Source organism: Ambystoma mexicanum, chromosome 3q (genome assembly GCF_040938575.1).
Source record: "Ambystoma mexicanum isolate Mex_15411 chromosome 3q, UKY_AmexF1_1, whole genome shotgun sequence".
Lineage (NCBI taxonomy): Eukaryota > Metazoa > Chordata > Amphibia > Caudata > Ambystomatidae > Ambystoma > Ambystoma mexicanum.
The window spans coordinates 1,300,685,384-1,300,705,317 of record NC_090926.1 but is presented as its reverse complement, the minus strand read 5'-3'; the positions used below and the strand labels follow the sequence as shown (position 1 = coordinate 1,300,705,317).

Below are 19,934 nucleotides of genomic sequence, written 5' to 3'. Positions count from 1 at the left end.
ATATATTGAAAAATAGGCTTTAAATGCATGCTTCACACCCATCTTTCTTTTTCAACATGTTCTACGTTGGAACCCCCAATTCTCTACAAGGGTTGGCCACACTGTGCTCGCTTGTAGTGAAACATTATACTCTTTGTTTTCAGTCCAGCCCCGAAATCCTCCCTAAAAGCATGCAATCACCCTAGGTAAGGGCCTGCAGCCGCCCTAGCCTAGTAAGGTGCATCTTGTGCCGAGAGGCTGGTTACTCACTGTTCCACTCGGCCCTGGAAAGTAGTATAGCAGGGCTGGAAATTAAGGTTGGATAAGCAGGCGCCAAAAGCAGCTCCTGGGTATCCAGTATTAACCAGTGACCAGGAGCTACCACTGGGGAACCAGGAGCTAGTACATAGCGTTCCACAAAACTAACGCTCACATAAGATGAAGACATATCATTGTGCCCAGGACTCCTTATGCCTTAAATGGTGTATAAATGTGTCCTAACGTTTATAGATTTCCTAAACACACAACAGTTAAATTCGCATAGGCTTGTTGGTTCAGTATAGGTTGCCTTGGAGAGCCAAGGGTAGCTCCTGGTAGCTGTTGGTGACATCCAGGCTCTTCTATACTGCAAGCAAGAGCTGAATGGCTCCAGCTCCCCTCAATTCCGAACCCTGCTATTGGGGGAAATGACTCTTATCCCAGCTCTTCCCACCTTCGCTTGGTGCCTCAATTGTCACACTGGCAATACAAGCACTAATATTGCACACTGTTGCTGCTCTGACACGCCCATATTAGGCAGAATAGCAGGAAACAACACCAAATCATATTTCGAGTTAAGTGGCCTGAGGGTGGGAGGGAGAGCGGTGGGCAGGGCGGTTCACCTAAAACTTCTTTAATATACAAAATTGTACAGACTTTAGAAGTTGTATCTTCTGCAGCCCAATTCGAAAGAAACTCAAATTCTATGACTTTTTGGTGTACGAGGGTGGCACTTTTCACATAGCTCATCCCTTTTATGGCGCAGTCCACCCCGTCTAAGCGCTATTAGAAGCTGCTTAGTACGACCCAATAGAACGGTACTCAATGTATCAACCTCAGAAGGATAAAGACAACAGTAGTCACTGTAGCGCCTCCTTAGACCAATGAGGCATGTGCCTTGAAGCCCCTTAGAAGGTCTTCAGTAATTTTACCAAATAGGTTTTCTTCAAGGCATTATTCAGCAAACCAAAACTACCGAAAAAATACCAATTCAATTTTGTAAAAAAAAAAATATATATGGGGTGGGGTTAAAACTGGGAGGTTAAAAACTTTGGGAAACAAGGGAGTTGGGGGGTGTGCCCCCCAAATAAAAGAAATAATATATATCAGTATTTTTCCCGGTAAAAAAAATATAAATCTTGGGTAAAATCACATAGAACCCCTTAGAGCAGCAACACGTGTATGAATTAACCTCCTTGGTTGCACACCCGCTGAGCCACCATAATGCAACCCCTATGCAATGTACATTTCAGCCTATTGCAAACAGAACTACCCAACATGGTAAAAAAGAGTAAGCCCAGAAAGTCATGTGGAAATCACACATGGTCCATGGGAGGGCAGAGAAGTGGTCATGCTTTCATTAAAAGCGAAAGCAAGGCACTGCCACCGGCTTACAACATCTGCAAAGCATCACCCGAGAAGCAGGAGGACTTTCTATACATTGCCCACACTCGATCCCCGCTTAGAAACCTCTGGGTATTAAGCACGTTATAAATAACCTATCATATCATATCACTTTACACACAAAGGGCAATACTATTACTGCGATCATGGCATTTGGGGAATGGGTGATGTCTCAAGCCATAGGTCATAGGACTTGGATCAAGCATGGCCACTGCAGGCCTTCCAAAGTCTAGACTAAAATGGTGCTCCAAGAACGTGAGATCTTAACGATGAAGCGCTATGATGGCGAAATGGAAATTAAATGCGTGGTATCAAAGTTCCCCCGGAGCCTGAGTGGATGCTACAATGACTTTGATACTATATTGTATCTTTATTTACTGGATAGTTGTATGACACCTATACACAAGTGTTTCCAGGCGCCACAAAACAAGATGGGGGTGGAGGTGGGGAGTACGGTGGAATAACAACAAAACAAAAAACTCTTATATCGGCCTTGTGACAATGCTACCATGCAAGTGCTTGCGAAGGTGTAAGTGCAGGGTGTGAAGTGCAAGACTGGGGTGCCCCAAGGGAGAGGGCAGGGAAGTGCCAGGGAGGCCAAGAAGGTAAGTGCCCGTGGGGGGAAAAAGGGGAAAGGGAGGATGAATGCTGTGGGCAGGGTGGACTGAGTTGGGTTAGTCAGGGAAAGGGAGCCAGAGGGCAAGTGTTGGCAAACGATGCAGAAGGGACTGGTGGGGGATGGTCTGGCTTCTGCAGGACTCTGAAGGACCGGTCCCCAGTCGTAGCTGCAGAGTGAGAGTTAACACGGGAGGCAGAGAGAGTAGGGATGAGGAGAAAAGGAAGGTCACGAGGAGTAGCCAGAACTTTAGAAGATGGCGCTCAAGACGGAGAGGGGAGGGAGGAAGGCCATTACATTCAATTTCAAATCCACATAGTAGTTGCATAGAGCACTGAGTGGCTTCCTGGGTCCCTGCCAGGGGTGCACAGCTGCTAGTCTACCAAAGGAAAGAAGATGAGCAGCGATAAGAGGATGGGAAAGCAAGAAATCGATGCAGCAGAGGAATCGCCATGCAATTACAAGGGTGCATGCCCGTCCTGTAGCGGGAACATAATTCTGCAAAGAGGAGGGGGCAGCCACAGCCACTTTATTATTGATCTGTATGTCCAAGGTACATTTGGAGAATGTCAAGCTAGAAGACAATGAAAAGCTGTGCATGAGGGGCTCAGGCGAGTGCTTAGTTGTTTAGTTGCTTATTTGCCCCGGCATCTTTATGTATTCCCCCCCCCCACACTAATTAAAACAATCCTGAGCCAAGAGTGGCGGACACCAGCATAGACGGTGTGTAAAGATAAATGTTGTTAACATAATGGAATCGAGTGTTAAAACTAGTATGGTAACATTGAAAGATCCGGGACATTGGACAAATAGCATTAACAGTGTGCTCTGTGTCTGGCCATGTTAGACACTACTAAAGATCACAGTTTTTATTTTTTTATTTTAAAATGATATAGTTTATTTCTAAACTTTTCATTTATATACAGCATGTGTTAACAAGGTGGATTTCACTTAACTTCATGTTTATACTTCTCAAACATTTTCTTCTAAACTGTTCCAAAAATGGATGATCGTATAAACCAGTTTGTTGTTATTGCCCAGAAGATCTGTGCCCATTGCTCTTTTAGTTCCATTTGTGTATTAGTTGACAGAAATAGATCCATAGAAAGGTTTCGGATCTTATTCAATGCACTACATTGCATCATGATATGAAAAATAGACTATATTTTCAGGTTATTTACAAAATCGACAGAATGCGAAGGTCATCAGAAGTTGTTTTGTTTTCGTTAGTAATTCTGTGTTGGTAGCAAGTTCAGACGGAACCTCAAAAAGGTATCTCTGATCTGTTGATCTGGGAAATGTACGAGATTATCGCTCTAATCTCGCATTCACAACGCAAATCCATTTGATACTGTGCTTTAAGGTGCAACGTGACTATCCAGTCATTCTGGAGAATCCAATCAATATTTCTATATTTGCATCCACTTTAATGAGAGTTAAGAGTCCCGTCGATGGTCTTCCTTTGCTGCGATGAATTGCTGGATTCGTAAAGGAGATGTATCCGTCACAGGTCGGTTCTTGCATTCAGCACACTTCTCCGGCCAAGCAGCTTCCTGGATCACTTCGTTCCTAGAAGAAAGAGCAATGAAAGTCTTTTCAAACATAGCTAACGCAGCCCCCACCATCATTCACTGCGGTGTCCCACAGGGATCTTGTACTGCTCCTACGCTTTACAATCTTTTCACTAAGCCTCTTTTTAATAAACTGGATGTACTTGGGATCGCATAGACTAATTATGCTGACGATACCCAGGCGCCCCTTCCTTAAACAGGTGCATATCACCAAGATGCCACAGCGCTAAGGCAAATCTACGCCACCATCCAAGCGTGGATGGCCACTAACGGCTTATGCCTCAACGGGGATGAGATTCTTATTCTTGGACAAATGACCACACTAGCTAAGCTAGACTGTCTATACTCCAACTTCTATATTGACAAATCATCCCAGTTCTATCCTCCGTTAAAACTCTAGGGTTCCACATTGATGCTACTTTATCTATGAATAAGCAAGTCAGTGCTATTGTCTCTGCCTTCGCACTTAGTACTAAACTCCTCAACGCCATTAAACCCTTCTTAACTAAGGAAAATTATCTCTCTGTAGCTAGAGCAACCATAGGTGCTAAGCTTGACTATTGCAATGCGCTCTTAGCAGGCACCTCCTTAAAAAACGTACTCCAAGACACCCAAAATAACTCACTAAGAACAGCATTAAGCATTCCAAAAAGAGACCACATCTCACAAGCTAGACAGTCTGCTCACTGGCTCCCAGTCAAAGAACGCATCACATTTAAAATGATCACAACCACGCACAAATGCATCAACCGCACAGCTCCGTCCTATCTCTCAGACAATCTCTTTAGATCCACATCAACCAGGCCTACCAGAACATGCTACTCCAACCAACTCACTGTTGGTTGGAGTAGGAGGTTTAGGTTTCTCATACCTAGCCCCTAAGCTTTGGAATGCGCACCCTAATGCCCTCAGAGCAGAAACGTCTCTCTCTGCCTTTAGAAAAAGCCTTAAAACTGCTCTCTTTAACTGAAAAGCTTGCTTTTTCATGCATACAAACTTTCAATTGCAAACTGTAAAAAATTATGATTCCTGTATGAGTTTTTTATGTGTAACTAAGCTCTGATCACTCTCTGTAACAAGCGCCACGATGCCCATTGGGCTGTTGCATGCTCAACAAATGTGAATAAATAAATAAGCCATGTTTCTTCTAAACATACCATCTGGAATTTCACAAAATCTGGCCCGCTCTGTTAAAATAAATATGAGTGGCCTCTGAGTTCCATGAGCATATTGACACCAACTTTTTTCTCAGACCGTTGATTGTTACAATTGAGACTCATTCCGAGAGACTCATTCCGATGGTTCATTGAGTATTCAATGTCTCTCCATATAATGTGCTTCGTAATATCCGTTCTTAGATCGTTAAATGTTCTGTCCTCTCTATAGGTTCTTGAGGACAGCTTTTGCCTTTCTGCACTTGTTGTATTTCTTGGTGTAAAACATTCCATGTCCCATTTTGCTTGGCCCACTATATTTATTTGTTCCCGTTTAACAGTTTGGTTGGCCCATAATTCCTTGGGCTTTTTTTCAGTAAATTCCCTGCATGCAAATCCCAATTGATATAGCTGCTTTTCATACCCCATGATTAAGTCCATTGTTGACTTAGAATATAGTTCGATCCATACTATATTACGAAATTCGTTGTCTACAAACTGGACCAACTTCACATCATCAGATCGTATACATTGAAGTTGGGGAATTACGTGTAACAAACGTAGTAAATTGGTTCTATTTAATACAAGCCCATCATTGAGATTTTCAATTCTTTCTAATTGCAGTTTGGTGATGGTTGTTTGTCTTCGCGGATCGATAAAAAAAATGTGTAATTTTCAGTTTCATTTTGGTGTCGATTGGACTTGCTCGCCTCATTTATTTGTGAACGGTTAGAGATTACATGGTCTTTTGTTGAAGCATCCTTATCAGAGGTGAAGTCAATCACTCTAGATTGGTCATTGTGTGAAGAATCAAGACTATTGTCTGATATATCGTCACACGTAAGGTCAGCATAGATAGACTGCAACAATCCTTGTGCGTCATATTGATTGATAATTATGAGGGAGGCATCACTTGCATTCACCGATATATTGTTCAGGGACTCTTGTACCACATCTGTATAAGTTGAGAGTTAATGAATGCTTCAAGTTGGATTTGTTCGTCCTGGCTGTTGGATCTTTTTTCGCATTATTGGCACCCAACGATGCAAGAACTGGTCATCTGGGCTTTATCTGCCCGATCGTTACTAGCAATGTCAAATAAACGAGTCTGCCACATCACACTTGCTTCATCCTCCATATTGATCCGATCTTGAATTGCGGCCATGATGGCTTCCGCATATATTTGCTTAGAGTGAATAAGAGCAAGTAGAGTAGACTGATCTTTCATGGTCTCAATATTAGCTTCTTGGAGTTTCAAGAAGAGAATAATTCCTTGTGATGTTGTAGCAAACAAAATATTTTGCAAATCAATCTTTGTCGGAACAGGATCTTTTTGACAACCTTCTGATGAGTTGCAATGACATTTATTGTATGGTTTATTTTTATTTGTATTGTAGATTTATAGTGCGCACCTAACCCAAAGGGTAGCAAGGGCAAAGGTAACAATAGGATTGTGAAGCTTAGTTACATAGCAGCAAAAGATGTGTCCAGCAGAGGTTACATTGCTGGAGGCACCTGGACAATGATAGACAACAATTGTTGTTTTGCTTCTCAATGTGTCTTTGTAGTAGCTTAGGGTAGTTAACATTCTGCAAGCTCCTTAATTCCGGGAGATCACCATTATCCGCTTGAGGCTCTAGTGTTGTATACATTTGTTTGTGTCTGAATTGCAGACCTTCTTGGAAGCAGTGTTGAAGTGGTTTGTTTCCCTAACTTCTTTATGCCGTGTACTTCACCAAAGACTTATTATTGCTCATTAGCATTTCAATTTCAGTGATATCCAACGATAATCCTGTTGGTCTCATGGTTAACTGATGTCAATATTTCCTCAGATTTAATTCTCTGTGCCTATTTTTTCTGCCATAATTATATTGCCTGTAATGCTTTATTTTTTTGAGACATGTCACATTTCATGGCCGCGAGTAAATTGCTGTATTCATGTTCTGCCATCGTGGAGGATAGTGAGATCGGAATCTCGTTCGTTTGCAAGATTGTATTAGAATGTTCAGCCTGTTGGTGTTTCAAGGGCTGCTGTGGCAGTGTGTTGCTACTCGTGGCAGATCTTTGTTGGCCCTTATGAGATTCCAATGTCAGCTTTTTAACTCCACCCAGGGGCAGGTGGCGACAGCCAGTTGCGCAGTTTCTAGGTCGTCCTTAGAGACACCAACTTCACCTTCTTCCAAAGATAGCGAGTTCTTTGAGTTTTGCAGTTCTTGCATTTTTTTCTGTTATGGGCACGCCAGATTCTGGAACATGTAGGTTTCTTCGTTCAAGATAGACTTCATGCGGTGCCCGGTTTGTCGACTCCGGGCCACTTGGGGGGGGGGTCTCTCTCACCTTCCCCTCCTGCGCAAACCCATCCACCCACTACTCCCAAACATTCTCATCCATCGGCAAGGGAGGTATCCAAGACGACCTCCCTCAGTGTCTGCGGTAAAGCGAAACCGGGCATAGTCATCTCCATAAACAGCTTTACAGGGGGTGGCCGTGGTGTGATGTCTGAGGTCACAAATGTTTTGGTCCGTTGTCGTGTCAGGGGGCCGAACAGGCAGGTGCCATGGTTTATGCCACACTACATACATGGACTTGCAAAGCAAAACTAGAAATATCAAGCCCACCTCAGGGCAAAAGTGCACTCACCCAAAGTTTGTAGTTTCAAAGCGGTACTTATTCTTCAAAAGCAGAACACCCTTGCGCCCAAAGACCACAAGAGTCTGCACCCGACTCGGGGGTCGGGTTATGGAGGGTGATGCAGAAGGTAGAAGCAGCAGTAGAAAGCAGACTATCACATCCACAGCAAAGCACGCAGGTACCAGGTAAGACGTTATCCACAAGACTCTGCACCCGACTCTAACTCCTCACCTAACTGCACTCTTGGAATGCAAAACACAATGGTTCTTCACTTGGGAGAAGGCCATCGGTGTAGTGTCAGTGCTGTAGAGGGCACATGGTAGGAGTGTGAGCTCGGAAGCCTGAGTTAACCTGCAGCAGGGCCAATACCAGTCACAATAAGGCAGTCGCCGGTCCACTGGGCGGGATCGGTCAGAGCTGTCATATAAATCAGGGTTGGGGAAGGTGTGGGGGAGGGGGGAGTGCTGGAGAGGTTAAGGAGCATGTTGGACAATTGGGATGTGCAAAAGAATAGGGAGGGGGGGAGAAACAATAAAATCGCGCAGAAACAAAAAGGGAATTGCAGGGAAGGGATGGGGGACATCACGGTGAGTCAAAAGCGAAGCACCAAGATATGACGATGTTGATGAAGAAGATGGGGAGGGCTCAGAGCCCCTTGGATTTTTGAGAGATGCTCACAGAAACGTTCATGAAGGACAGAAGGCCACAATATGGTGGATGTTGCCAATGACGAGGGTGGTGGAAAGGGCGGTGGATGAAAAGTTAAGGTCCGCCCAAGGGTGGGTGTACATTCTGAATGCAGCCTATGATGCGTGGCTGACGGTGAGAGAAGCAGTGCCAGCGAGGCAATATTGTTAGGCCTAGCAGCAACGCGGATCGGGGTGGGTAACTATGTGGGTGTGGCTCTAGGAGCAGGAGGAGGAGACACAGGCTGGCTGGGTCCCAGGGGAGGCAACTGTGTGCAACAGAGGGCTTAGAGGACATTCTGGAAAAAAGAGGTACAATGACAGATTTGGCAAAGTGATGCTTGCAGGGAGCGAGGCAGGGTACAGATCGTCCCAATGGCTGTGGCGACGGCCAATACTAAGAGTACCACCCACATTCTGACTCACACCAAGTGGGTCCTGACCACATGGGAAGACATACCTGTAAAGAAGGGAAAGAAAAACATTGGATTTCGGTAGGACGAGTGACAGTACACCTTATATGGGGAAGTGAACAAAATGCAAGTGGAAGGGGTCGTGTCAGGCAAACTACATGAATGCATGTCAGAGATTTTTAAAACAAAACAGGAAGTGTTCAGGGCATGTGCACCAGAGTAGGACATTAACAGGCCCACATATAGAGGAGGTGGTCAGTGGCTACATGACTCAACGGTGGTGGGAGGGTAGAGGGAAAGAGCACAGTATGGTGAATTACAATTGGTGGTGTTGGCTCTGTAAATAACAAAAGATAATACCATCTGAGAGTGGCCCAAGAGAACCGACACGGACGTACAGCCACAGCAAATGGCATCCACAGAAGATGAGTGGCATGTGGCCCACAGCTTGTACTGACGAAGATGATCCTACAGAATGGCAAGACAGAGGATGAACGGAAATGTGAGTAGCTCCTGGAGGACCAGCTAAGGAAGGATGAAGAAATAATGCTGCACATGAATGCTGAGAAAGAGTAGGACATATGTATCAGCGCGTGATAGAGAAGGCCTGGTGGCCCATGGACAAAGGACAGACAGAAAGAAGCATGTGGACAAGTGTGTGACTCGTTGGGAAATGAAAAAGAAGCTAAAGAAGGTGCTGTGCAAGCAGATAGACGTGAAAGGCACAGAGTGGTACGACTGCCTGCCATGTGTGCTGATGCTGAAAAGCCTACGAGTGAGGGAATGGTCAGAAATCAGGTATTCACCATACAAGGACCAAGTTGGGAGAAATATGCCAAGCACGGACAAGTTGTTGCTGACACCGACCGCGGGTGTGCCTAAGTACTGGGAGGTACTAGAGGCTGACTATATACTGGAAACTGAAACAACTTGTGATTGACAGTGCACTAGAACATAACAGACACGTGAAGGAGGTGGTGCTGGTTTTTAGAGTGACACGGACACTCAGAGATAGAAAGGGGGCATGTGATAATTAAGGTGTATCTAAAACAACAAAAACAGCCAGATTATGGATGATGATTGTGGGGAGTGTTTATGTAGTATAATGCAGGAATTCATGGTTTTAGATGAGTTAGGACACATAAGTTGCTGTTTTTTTTCATTTTTCTTTCTTATTGAGTATGTATATTGCAGAACTGTGTTATTACAATGTGCTTTATGGAGACATACTGCAAGGCCTTAAAGAGGATTAAAAGTGGGCAAGTTACCAACTGTGATAGTGCATTTTCCTTTGCTTTTTCGAGTGGACTACTGCTGAACACCCGTGCCATGTCACAGCGCTGTGTAATGCGTGTTAAACCTCAAGCAGCCCCGCCTGAGAAGTACACTGCTGGATCAGATCCCTAAGGCCAGATGTCTCGCAGATATGACAGAGAAATCATTTCGTAACTGTGGCTATACTGTCCCCCCCCCCCCTTTTTTTTAGAAAATAATCTTTTTTTGTTATTATATGTGCTGTTTCACGGCGGGGAATGGTTTTAGCTACTCTGTTATTTGTATATAAGGATGAGCCACATCTGGTGGAGGAAGCAGCAGTGGGCAACCCTCCTGCGTGCTGGTCTGTCTGCAGTACATGCCACCTCCCTCTTCTTCTGCTCTCCTGTGTATTATTGGCGCCCTGGAGTCTGAGGGGTCATGGGGGAGCCTGTAACAAGGAGGTGGGAAGCATAGAAGCTTTGTTGTAAGCACACTACAAGTTTATCTTGAAGTTGAGGTCCTTTGCTTGGCTTGCCCCAGGCCCTGCTGCCCCACCACCCCCCGGCACCAGTGGTCACAGCAGGACATAGGTTGCTCACCTCATGGAATGATAATGTTTAACGGGAAACATATTCCTGACCTGTAGCTTCTGAATGAGAACATAGAGCCGTGGATTAAAGAGCCCCGCTATGTAGAGCGTGAGAAGGGGGCAGGGCTGTGGTGCAGTCTGGAAGCCTGCGGCTGGTGGCACTTTATTGCAGGAGCAGGCGGCCCTGTGGCTGGGAGGGCAGGGCTGGGGGGCAAGTCGGTGGTGCAGTCGGGAAGCCTGCGGCTGGTGGCACTTTATTGCAGGAGCAGGCGGTCCTGTGGCTGGGGGGGCAGGTCTGTGGTGCAGTCGGGAAGCCTGCGGCTGGTGGCACTTTGTTGGAGGAGCAGGCAGCCCTGTGGCTGGGGGGCAGGGCGGTGGTGCAGTCGGGAAGCCTGCGGCTGGTGGCACTTTATTTCAGGAGCAGGCGGCCCTGTGGCTGGGGGGGCAGGGCTGGGGGGCAGTCGGGAAGCCTGCGGCTGGTGGCACTTTGTTGCAGGAGCAGGCGGCCCTGTGGCTGGGGGGGGCAGGGCGGTGGTGCAGTCGGGAAGCCTGCGGCTGGTGGCACTTTGTTGCAGGAGCAGGCGGCCCTGTGGCTGGGGGGCAGGGCTGGGGGGCAGCCTGCGGCTGGCGGCACTTTATTGCAGGAGCAGGTGGCCCTGTGGCTGGGGGGGGGGGCAGGGCTGGGGGGGCAGGGCTAGGGGGCAGCCTGCGGCTGGTGGCACTTTATTGCAGGAGCAGGTGGCCCTGTGGCTGGGGGGGGCAGGGCTGGGGGGCAGGGCGGTGGTGCAGTCGGGAAGCCTGCGGCTGGTGGCACTTTGTTGCAGGAGGAGCAGGCGGCCCTGTGGCTGGGGGGCAGGGCTGTGGTGCAGTCGGGAAGCCTGCGGCTGGTGGCACTTTATTGCAGGAGTAGGGGGCCCTGTGGCTGGGGGAGCAGGGCTGGGGGGCAGGGTGGTGGTGCAGTCAGGAAGCCTGCGGCTGGTGGCACTTTGTTGCAGGAGCAGGCGGCCCTGTGGCTGGGAGGCAGGGCGGTGGTGCAGTCGGGAAGCCTGCGGCTGGTGGCACTTTGTTGCAGGCGGCCCTGTGGCTGGGGGGGCAGGGCGGTGGTGCAGTCGGGAAGCCTGCGGCTGGTGGCACTTTATTGCAGGAGGAGCAGGCGGCCCTGTGGCTGGGGGGCAGGGCGGTGGTGCAGTCGGGAACCCTGCGGCTGGTGGCACTTTGTTGCAGGAGCAGGCGGCCCTGTGGCTGGGGGGGGCAGGGCGGTGGTGCAGTCGGGAAGCCTGCGGCTGGTGGCACTTTGTTGCAGGAGCATGCGGTGCAGTGGCTGGGGGGGCAGGGCGGTGGTGCAGTGGCTGGGGGGGGCAGGGCGGCGGTGCAGTGGCTGGGGGGGCAGGGCGGCGGTGCAGTCGGGAAGCCTGTGGCTGGGGGGGCAGGGCGGTGGTGCAGTGGCTGGGGGGGCAGGGCTGGGGTGCAGTGGCTGGGGGTCGAGGGCTGGGGGGCAGGGTGGTGGTGCAGTGGCGGGGGGGCAGGGCGGTGGTGCAGTGGCTGGGGGGTAGGGCGGTGGTGCAGGGCGGTGGTGCAGTGGGGAAGCCTGCGGCTGGTGGCACTTTGTTGTAGGAGGAGCAGGCGGCCCTGTGGCTGGGGGGGCAGGGCTGTGGGGCAGTTGGGAAGCTTGCGGCTGGTGGCACTTTATTGCAGGAGGAGCAGGCGGCCCTGTGGCTGGGGGGCAGGGCTGTGGTGCAGTCGGGAAGCCTGCGGCTGGTGGCACTTTGTTGCAGGAGCAGGCGGCCCTGTGGCTGGGTGGGCAGGGCTGGGGGGCAGGGCGGTGGTGCAGTCGGGAAGCCTGCGGCTGGTGGCAATTTGTTGCAGGAGGAGCAGGCGACCCTGTGGCTGGGGGGCAGGGCGGTGGTGCAGTCGGGAAGCCTGCGGCTGGTGGCACTTTATTGCAGGAGGAGCAGGCGGCCCTGTGGCAGGGGGGGCAGGGCTGTGGTGCAGTCGGGAAGCCTACGGCTGGTGGCACTTTGTTGCAGGAGCAGGCGGCCCTGTGGCTGGGGGGCAGGGCTGGGGGCAGGGCGGTGGTGCAGTCGGGAAGCCTGCGGCTGGTGGCACTTTGTTGCAGGAGGAGCAGGCGGCCCTGTGGCTGGGGGGGCAGGGCGGTGGTGCAGTCGGGAAGCCTGCGGCTGGTGGCACTTTATTGCAAGAGGAGCAGGCGGCCCTGTGGCTGGGGGGCAGGGCGGTGGTGCAGTGGCTGGGGGGGCAGGGCGGTGGTGCAGTCGGGAAGCCTGCGGCTGGTGGCACTTTATTGCAGGAGCAGGCGGCCCTGTGGCTGGGAGGGCAGGGCTGGGGGGCAAGTCGGTGGTGCAGTCGGGAAGCCTGCGGCTGGTGGCACTTTATTGCAGGAGCAGGCGGTCCTGTGGCTGGGGGGGCAGGTCTGTGGTGCAGTCGGGAAGCCTGCGGCTGGTGGCACTTTGTTGGAGGAGCAGGCAGCCCTGTGGCTGGGGGGCAGGGCGGTGGTGCAGTCGGGAAGCCTGCGGCTGGTGGCACTTTATTTCAGGAGCAGGCGGCCCTGTGGCTGGGGGGGCAGTCGGGAAGCCTGCGGCTGGTGGCACTTTGTTGCAGGAGCAGGCGGCCCTGTGGCTGGGGGGGGCAGGGCGGTGGTGCAGTCGGGAAGCCTGCGGCTGGTGGCACTTTGTTGCAGGAGCAGGCGGCCCTGTGGCTGGGGGGGCAGGGCTGGGGGGCAGCCTGCGGCTGGCGGCACTTTATTGCAGGAGCAGGTGGCCCTGTGGCTGGGGGGGGGCAGGGCTGGGGGGCAGGGCTAGGGGGCAGCCTGCGGCTGGTGGCACTTTATTGCAGGAGCAGGTGGCCCTGTGGCTGGGGGGGGGCAGGGCTGGGGGGCAGGGCGGTGGTGCAGTCGGGAAGCCTGCGGCTGGTGGCACTTTATTGCAGGAGTAGGGGGCCCTGTGGCTGGGGGAGCAGGGCTGGGGGGCAGGGTGGTGGTGCAGTCAGGAAGCCTGCGGCTGGTGGCACTTTGTTGCAGGAGCAGGCGGCCCTGTGGCTGGGAGGCAGGGCGGTGGTGCAGTCGGGAAGCCTGCGGCTGGTGGCACTTTGTTGCAGGCGGCCCTGTGGCTGGGGGGGCAGGGCGGTGGTGCAGTCGGGAAGCCTGCGGCTGGTGGCACTTTATTGCAGGAGGAGCAGGCGGCCCTGTGGCTGGGGGGCAGGGCGGTGGTGCAGTCGGGAACCCTGCGGCTGGTGGCACTTTGTTGCAGGAGCAGGCGGCCCTGTGGCTGGGGGGGGCAGGGCGGTGGTGCAGTCGGGAAGCCTGCGGCTGGTGGCACTTTGTTGCAGGAGCATGCGGTGCAGTGGCTGGGGGGGCAGGGCGGTGGTGCAGTGGCTGGGGGGGCAGGGCGGCGGTGCAGTGGCTGGGGGGCAGGGCGGCGGTGCAGTCGGGAAGCCTGTGGCTGGGGGGGCAGGGCGGTGGTGCAGTGGCTGGGGGGGCAGGGCTGGGGTGCAGTGGCTGGGGGTCGAGGGCTGGGGGGCAGGGTGGTGGTGCAGTGGCGGGGGGGCAGGGCGGTGGTGCAGTGGCTGGGGGGTAGGGCGGTGGTGCAGTGGCTGGGGGGGCAGGGCGGTGGTGCAGTGGGGAAGCCTGCGGCTGGTGGCACTTTGTTGTAGGAGGAGCAGGCGGCCCTGTGGCTGGGGGGGCAGGGCTGTGGGGCAGTTGGGAAGCTTGCGGCTGGTGGCACTTTATTGCAGGAGGAGCAGGCGGCCCTGTGGCTGGGGGGGCAGGGCTGTGGTGCAGTCGGGAAGCCTGCGGCTGGTGGCACTTTGTTGCAGGAGCAGGCGGCCCTGTGGCTGGGTGGGCAGGGCTGGGTGGGCAGGGCGGTGGTGCAGTCGGGAAGCCTGCGGCTGGTGGCAATTTGTTGCAGGAGGAGCAGGCGACCCTGTGGCTGGGGGGCAGGGCGGTGGTGCAGTCGGGAAGCCTGCGGCTGGTGGCACTTTATTGCAGGAGGAGCAGGCGGCCCTGTGGCAGGGGGGGCAGGGCTGTGGTGCAGTCGGGAAGCCTACGGCTGGTGGCACTTTGTTGCAGGAGCAGGCGGCCCTGTGGCTGGGGGGGCAGGGCTGGGGGCAGGGCGGTGGTGCAGTCGGGAAGCCTGCGGCTGGTGGCACTTTGTTGCAGGAGCAGGCGGCCCTGTGGCTGGGGGGGGCAGGGCGGTGGTGCAGTCGGGAAGCCTGCGGCTGGTGGCACTTTGTTGCAGGAGCAGGCGGCCCTGTGGCTGGGGGGGCAGGGCTGGGGGGCAGCCTGCGGCTGGCGGCACTTTATTGCAGGAGCAGGTGGCCCTGTGGCTGGGGGGGGGGCAGGGCTGGGGGGGCAGGGCTAGGGGGCAGCCTGCGGCTGGTGGCACTTTATTGCAGGAGCAGGTGGCCCTGTGGCTGGGGGGGGGCAGGGCTGGGGGGCAGGGCGGTGGTGCAGTCGGGAAGCCTGCGGCTGGTGGCACTTTGTTGCAGGAGGAGCAGGCGGCCCTGTGGCTGGGGGGCAGGGCTGTGGTGCAGTCGGGAAGCCTGCGGCTGGTGGCACTTTATTGCAGGAGTAGGGGGCCCTGTGGCTGGGGGAGCAGGGCTGGGGGGCAGGGTGGTGGTGCAGTCAGGAAGCCTGCGGCTGGTGGCACTTTGTTGCAGGAGCAGGCGGCCCTGTGGCTGGGAGGCAGGGCGGTGGTGCAGTCGGGAAGCCTGCGGTTGGTGGCACTTTGTTGCAGGCGGCCCTGTGGCTGGGGGGGCAGGGCGGTGGTGCAGTCGGGAAGCCTGCGGCTGGTGGCACTTTATTGCAGGAGGAGCAGGCGGCCCTGTGGCTGGGGGGCAGGGCGGTGGTGCAGTCGGGAACCCTGCGGCTGGTGGCACTTTGTTGCAGGAGCAGGCGGCCCTGTGGCTGGGGGGGGCAGGGCGGTGGTGCAGTCGGGAAGCCTGCGGCTGGTGGCACTTTGTTGCAGGAGCATGCGGTGCAGTGGCTGGGGGGGCAGGGCGGCGGTGCAGTGGCTGGGGGGGCAGGGCGGCGGTGCAGTCGGGAAGCCTGTGGCTGGGGGGGGCAGGGCGGTGGTGCAGTGGCTGGGGGGGCAGGGCTGGGGTGCAGTGGCTGGGGGTCGAGGGCTGGGGGGCAGGGTGGTTTAGCAGTGGCGGGGGGGCAGGGCGGTGGTGCAGTGGCTGGGGGGTAGGGCGGTGGTGCAGTGGCTGGGGGGGCAGGGCGGTGGTGCAGTGGGGAAGCCTGCGGCTGGTGGCACTTTGTTGTAGGAGGAGCAGGCGGCCCTGTGGCTGGGGGGGCAGGGCTGTGGGGCAGTTGGGAAGCTTGCGGCTGGTGGCACTTTATTGCAGGAGGAGCAGGCGGCCCTGTGGCTGGGGGGGCAGGGCTGTGGTGCAGTCGGGAAGCCTGCGGCTGGTGGCACTTTGTTGCAGGAGCAGGCGGCCCTGTGGCTGGGTGGGCAGGGCTGGGGGGCAGGGCGGTGGTGCAGTCGGGAAGGCTGCGGCTGGTGGCAATTTGTTGCAGGAGGAGCAGGCGACCCTGTGGCTGGGGGGCAGGGCGGTGGTGCAGTCGGGAAGCCTGCGGCTGGTGGCACTTTATTGCAGGAGGAGCAGGCGGCCCTGTGGCAGGGGGGGCAGGGCTGTGGTGCAGTCGGGAAGCCTACGGCTGGTGGCACTTTGTTGCAGGAGCAGGCGGCCCTGTGGCTGGGGGGGCAGGGCTGGGGGCAGGGCGGTGGTGCAGTCGGGAAGCCTGCGGCTGGTGGCACTTTGTTGCAGGAGGAGCAGGCGGCCCTGTGGCTGGGGGGGCAGGGCGGTGGTGCAGTGGCTGGGGGGGCAGGGCGGTGGTGCAGTCGGGAAGCCTGTGGCTGGTGGCACTTTGTTGCAGGAGGAGCAGGCGGCCCTGTGGCTGGGGGGCAGGGCGGTGGTGCAGTTGGGAAGCCTGCGGCTGGTGGCACTTTATTGCAAGAGGAGCAGGCGGCCCTGTGGCTGGGGGGCAGGGCGGTGGTGCAGTGGCTGGGGGGGCAGGGCGGTGGTGCAGTCGGGAAGCCTGCGGCTGGTGGCACTTTGTTGCAGGAGGAGCAGGCGGCCCTGTGGCTGGGGGGCAGGGCGGTGGTGCAGTCGGGAAGCCTGCGGCTGGTGGCACTTTATTGCAAGAGGAGCAGGCGGCCCTGTGGCTGGGGGGGCAGGGCGGTGGTGCAGTGGCTGGGGGGGCAGGGCGGTGGTGCAGTCGGGAAGCCTGCGGCTGGTGGCACTTTGTTGCAGGAGGAGCAGGCGGCCCTGTGGCTGGGGGGGCAGGGCGGTGATTCAGTCGGGAAGCCTGCGGCTGGTGGCACTTTATTGCAGGAGGAGCAGGCGGCCCTGTGGCTGGGGGGGCAGGGCGGCGGTGCAGTGGCTGGGGGGGCAGGGCGGCGGTGCAGTGGCTGGGGGGGCAGGGCAGCGGTGCAGTGGCTGGGGGGGCAGGGCTGGGGGGCAGGGCGGTGGTGCAGTGGCTGGGGGGCAGGGCGGTGGTGCAGTGGCTGGGGGGCAGGGCGGTGGTGCAGTGGCTGGGGGGCAGGGCGGTGGTGCAGTGGCTGGGGGGGCAGGGCGGTGGTGCAGTGGTTGGGGGGCAGGGCTGCAGGGCTGGGGGGCAGGGCGGTGGTGCAGTGGCTGGGGGGCAGGGCTGGGGGGGGCAGGGCGTTGGTGCAGTGGCTGGGGGGGCAGGGCTGGGGGGGGCAGGGCGTTGGTGCAGTGGCTGGGGGGGCACGGCTGGGGGGGCAGGGCGGTGGTGCAGTGGCTGGGGGGGGCAGGGCGGTGGTGCAGTGGCTGGGGGGCAGGGCGTTCTCCCCGGGGTTCTGGGTGTCATGGGGGGGGGACTGGGGTCCGGCGCTTCCATGGCCTTGGGTGCGGTGGGGAAGGGGGGGGTTTGCTCTGCGTCGCGCCCTCCGCCTCTGCGTTCAGAAGCAGGCCGCTAGTCCCGTCGCCCGGAGACTGACAGCCCCCAGTAGATCCCGGCTCTCCTCTTACCGGTGTGGGAGCCACTGGATCCCACGGGGCGCAATGCCTGGCAGCTTCCCCAGAGCCGCTGGACTGGAACCGGAAGTGTGCACATAGCCCAGCGCCGCCTGCTATCACGCCCAAATAGCGCCCAACCGCGCGCCGTGCCCAGAGAGGAGAGAGCCCGGGCGCCATTTCCGGGAAGCCTCGATTCCCCGCCGCCTCCCATTGGTCCAGCGGCTGAGCCTTCCCATTGGCTCTCGCTCACGGAAGTGACGGCAGACGGGGCGGGTGCAAAGCGCCCTAAGTGACAGCTTTTCCGGCGGGAAGTTCAAGCTGTCCATGAAAGGCGGGCGGAAGTGCACATGTTAGTGCCCCCCCCGTGTCACCACTTTCACTTACATTTACTTTACACGCAAAGCAGACACTGCCCCAGTTAGCAGCATTTTAAATGGAAATAAAAGCTTTCTTTTATAGTCGGTTAAGCTAGCAAACATTAAAGCACAAGTCAAGAAGAGGAAAAGTTGGCTGTTTTCCCTGGAAAGCTGATTTGTTTGGAAGGCGTAAACAAAAATGTCAGCAATGCCATTGCTACAGTAAAGGAGGGTTCAAAGAAGCAGTGTTCATGGTTAGCATGACAACATGAAAGGCCTTGCCATACAATTGCTGGTGCATTAAATGTACATTTCTGTTGTACTGTGAGGATGTAACACAATAGTGCCTTGTTTAATGTCCTTTTACCCAATCAAGAGTATCGCGTGTCTGTGTGACTTGAGGCCGCGGTGTGATCTGTGTGGCACTGGCCCTTTAAGGGCGCGCACACGACGTAGTGACGTTTCCATCACGTGCATCTATAAATAAACAACATTCCCAGCGCCATCACTGCCAACGGGGAGCCCGCACTACCAACACAGCGTACTGTGTCTCTGTTTGGGGAGTGGGGGGCTCACGGGGCGGCGGTTCTCCAAGACTCCTAACAGCATACATGCCAACCCTCCCGATTTAGGCGGGAGACTCCCGATTTTTTTTGTGAAAAATACTGCAATTTTTCACGTTCTCCTGCCTAAAATAATTATTTCCCCAATATATTTCTATGGGGAAATTGTTGTCTCCCAATTTCTCTGTAGAAATCTCCCTCCCAGGAGTGTCAGAATGTTGGCCATAGCTCTCAACCATTTATGTCGCAAAAGCGGGTGAAAACACCCGATTTTACTTTTGGCGGGTGAGAGGCCCATTGAAATGAATGGGCGTGCATGAGGTTTGGCGGGTGAGTCGCTGTTTACAAGGCGGGTGACACACGCCAAAAGCGTGTGAGTTGGGAGCTATGTGTTGGCATGTATGTAACAGTGTCAACGAACTGCGAATCATCATCCGGGCAAGGCGATAACCTTCTGAAGTGCGTGAATGATTGATTATGAGGCGCATTTTCACAGAGCATGCCGCAGAGAGGAGACTGATCCACGCGAGTGTCAGCCATTTTGATTAGTAGTCCCTGGGAGGTCACAGCTTCTCACGAAGCAGCGGTGAGTCATCCAGCCTCAATTTTCAGACAATCTAGAAGCTGTTCTCAGTAGCTGCAAGTGTTTAAAGATGAAGACTGCAGGTAACATGCTGCTGCTAATGATGTTCCTTTTGTCTCCTTGCAGGTTCTGCTTCTCCGAGGTTCGAGTGAATAGCTGGACACGGTGAGCGTCACGTTGCAAGCTGCAAAATAACACGAAGCATGTTCTGCAGTCAGGGTGTGGTTTATATATAGCCCAGGGAAAATAGTGCCAGGGAAAGTAGTCCAGGCCTGCCACACCCAAAACACTAGACCGCATAGCTTGGTTCCATGTTGGCTGACAATACAATAAAGTAGTTCCCAAGCACATTGTTGTTCATGGTGTATGAGCCTGGCGCCATAGGCGCCAGGACTGGCCCCATGAGGTCTTTTGAAGAGGATGCCAGGCTCTAGAGGCCCGAGTCCTGACTCCACCTGGCCAATGGGTTTGCCAGAGGGGGTTTTGGGCGAGGGTCGTGAAGATGCACCCAAAACAAAGGATCGCCTCCGGCAAAAAGTGTGGTTCCCTGAACTAGAGAGAAGAGTGGAGGAATTTGTGGCCTCCTGTGTGTAGTGCCAGGCAGCCTCGCCGGTACAACGTGAACCACCCATCGAGAACATGCCCAGAGGAACAAGGCCGTTGGAAGTGGTCCATGCAGACTTTGGGTCCACGACCAGAGGCACCCACTTCCTAGTGGTTGTGGACAAGTGGTCCCGATACCCAGAGGTAGAATTTGCGGAGTCTGTAGCGTTTGAAAGAGTGGTGGTAGCACTGGAGAAGTTCTTTGCCACCCATGGACTGGCCAGAGTTCTATGCTCCGACAACAGGAGCCTTAAAGGAGCCTTACTCAATGTTAG

General features: G+C 54.9%; 1 protein-coding gene across 3 annotated transcripts in view; it reads right to left on the bottom strand.

The window, feature by feature from the left end:
- The window catches only part of LOC138447909 (zinc finger protein 567-like), an 88,252-nt gene extending 70,501 nt beyond the window's left edge, over positions 1 to 17,751 (bottom strand). For 2 of the 3 annotated variants that reach the window (XM_069604425.1, XM_069604424.1), the window contains exon 1: positions 17,567 to 17,751. The gene's annotated coding sequence lies outside the window, so the exon portion shown is untranslated. Of the gene's footprint in view, positions 1 to 3,111; positions 3,827 to 17,566 lie in introns of those variants that run through there. The other variant, XR_011259970.1, reaches the window with a different exon arrangement.
- Between the last annotated feature and the right edge of the window lie 2,183 nt (positions 17,752 to 19,934).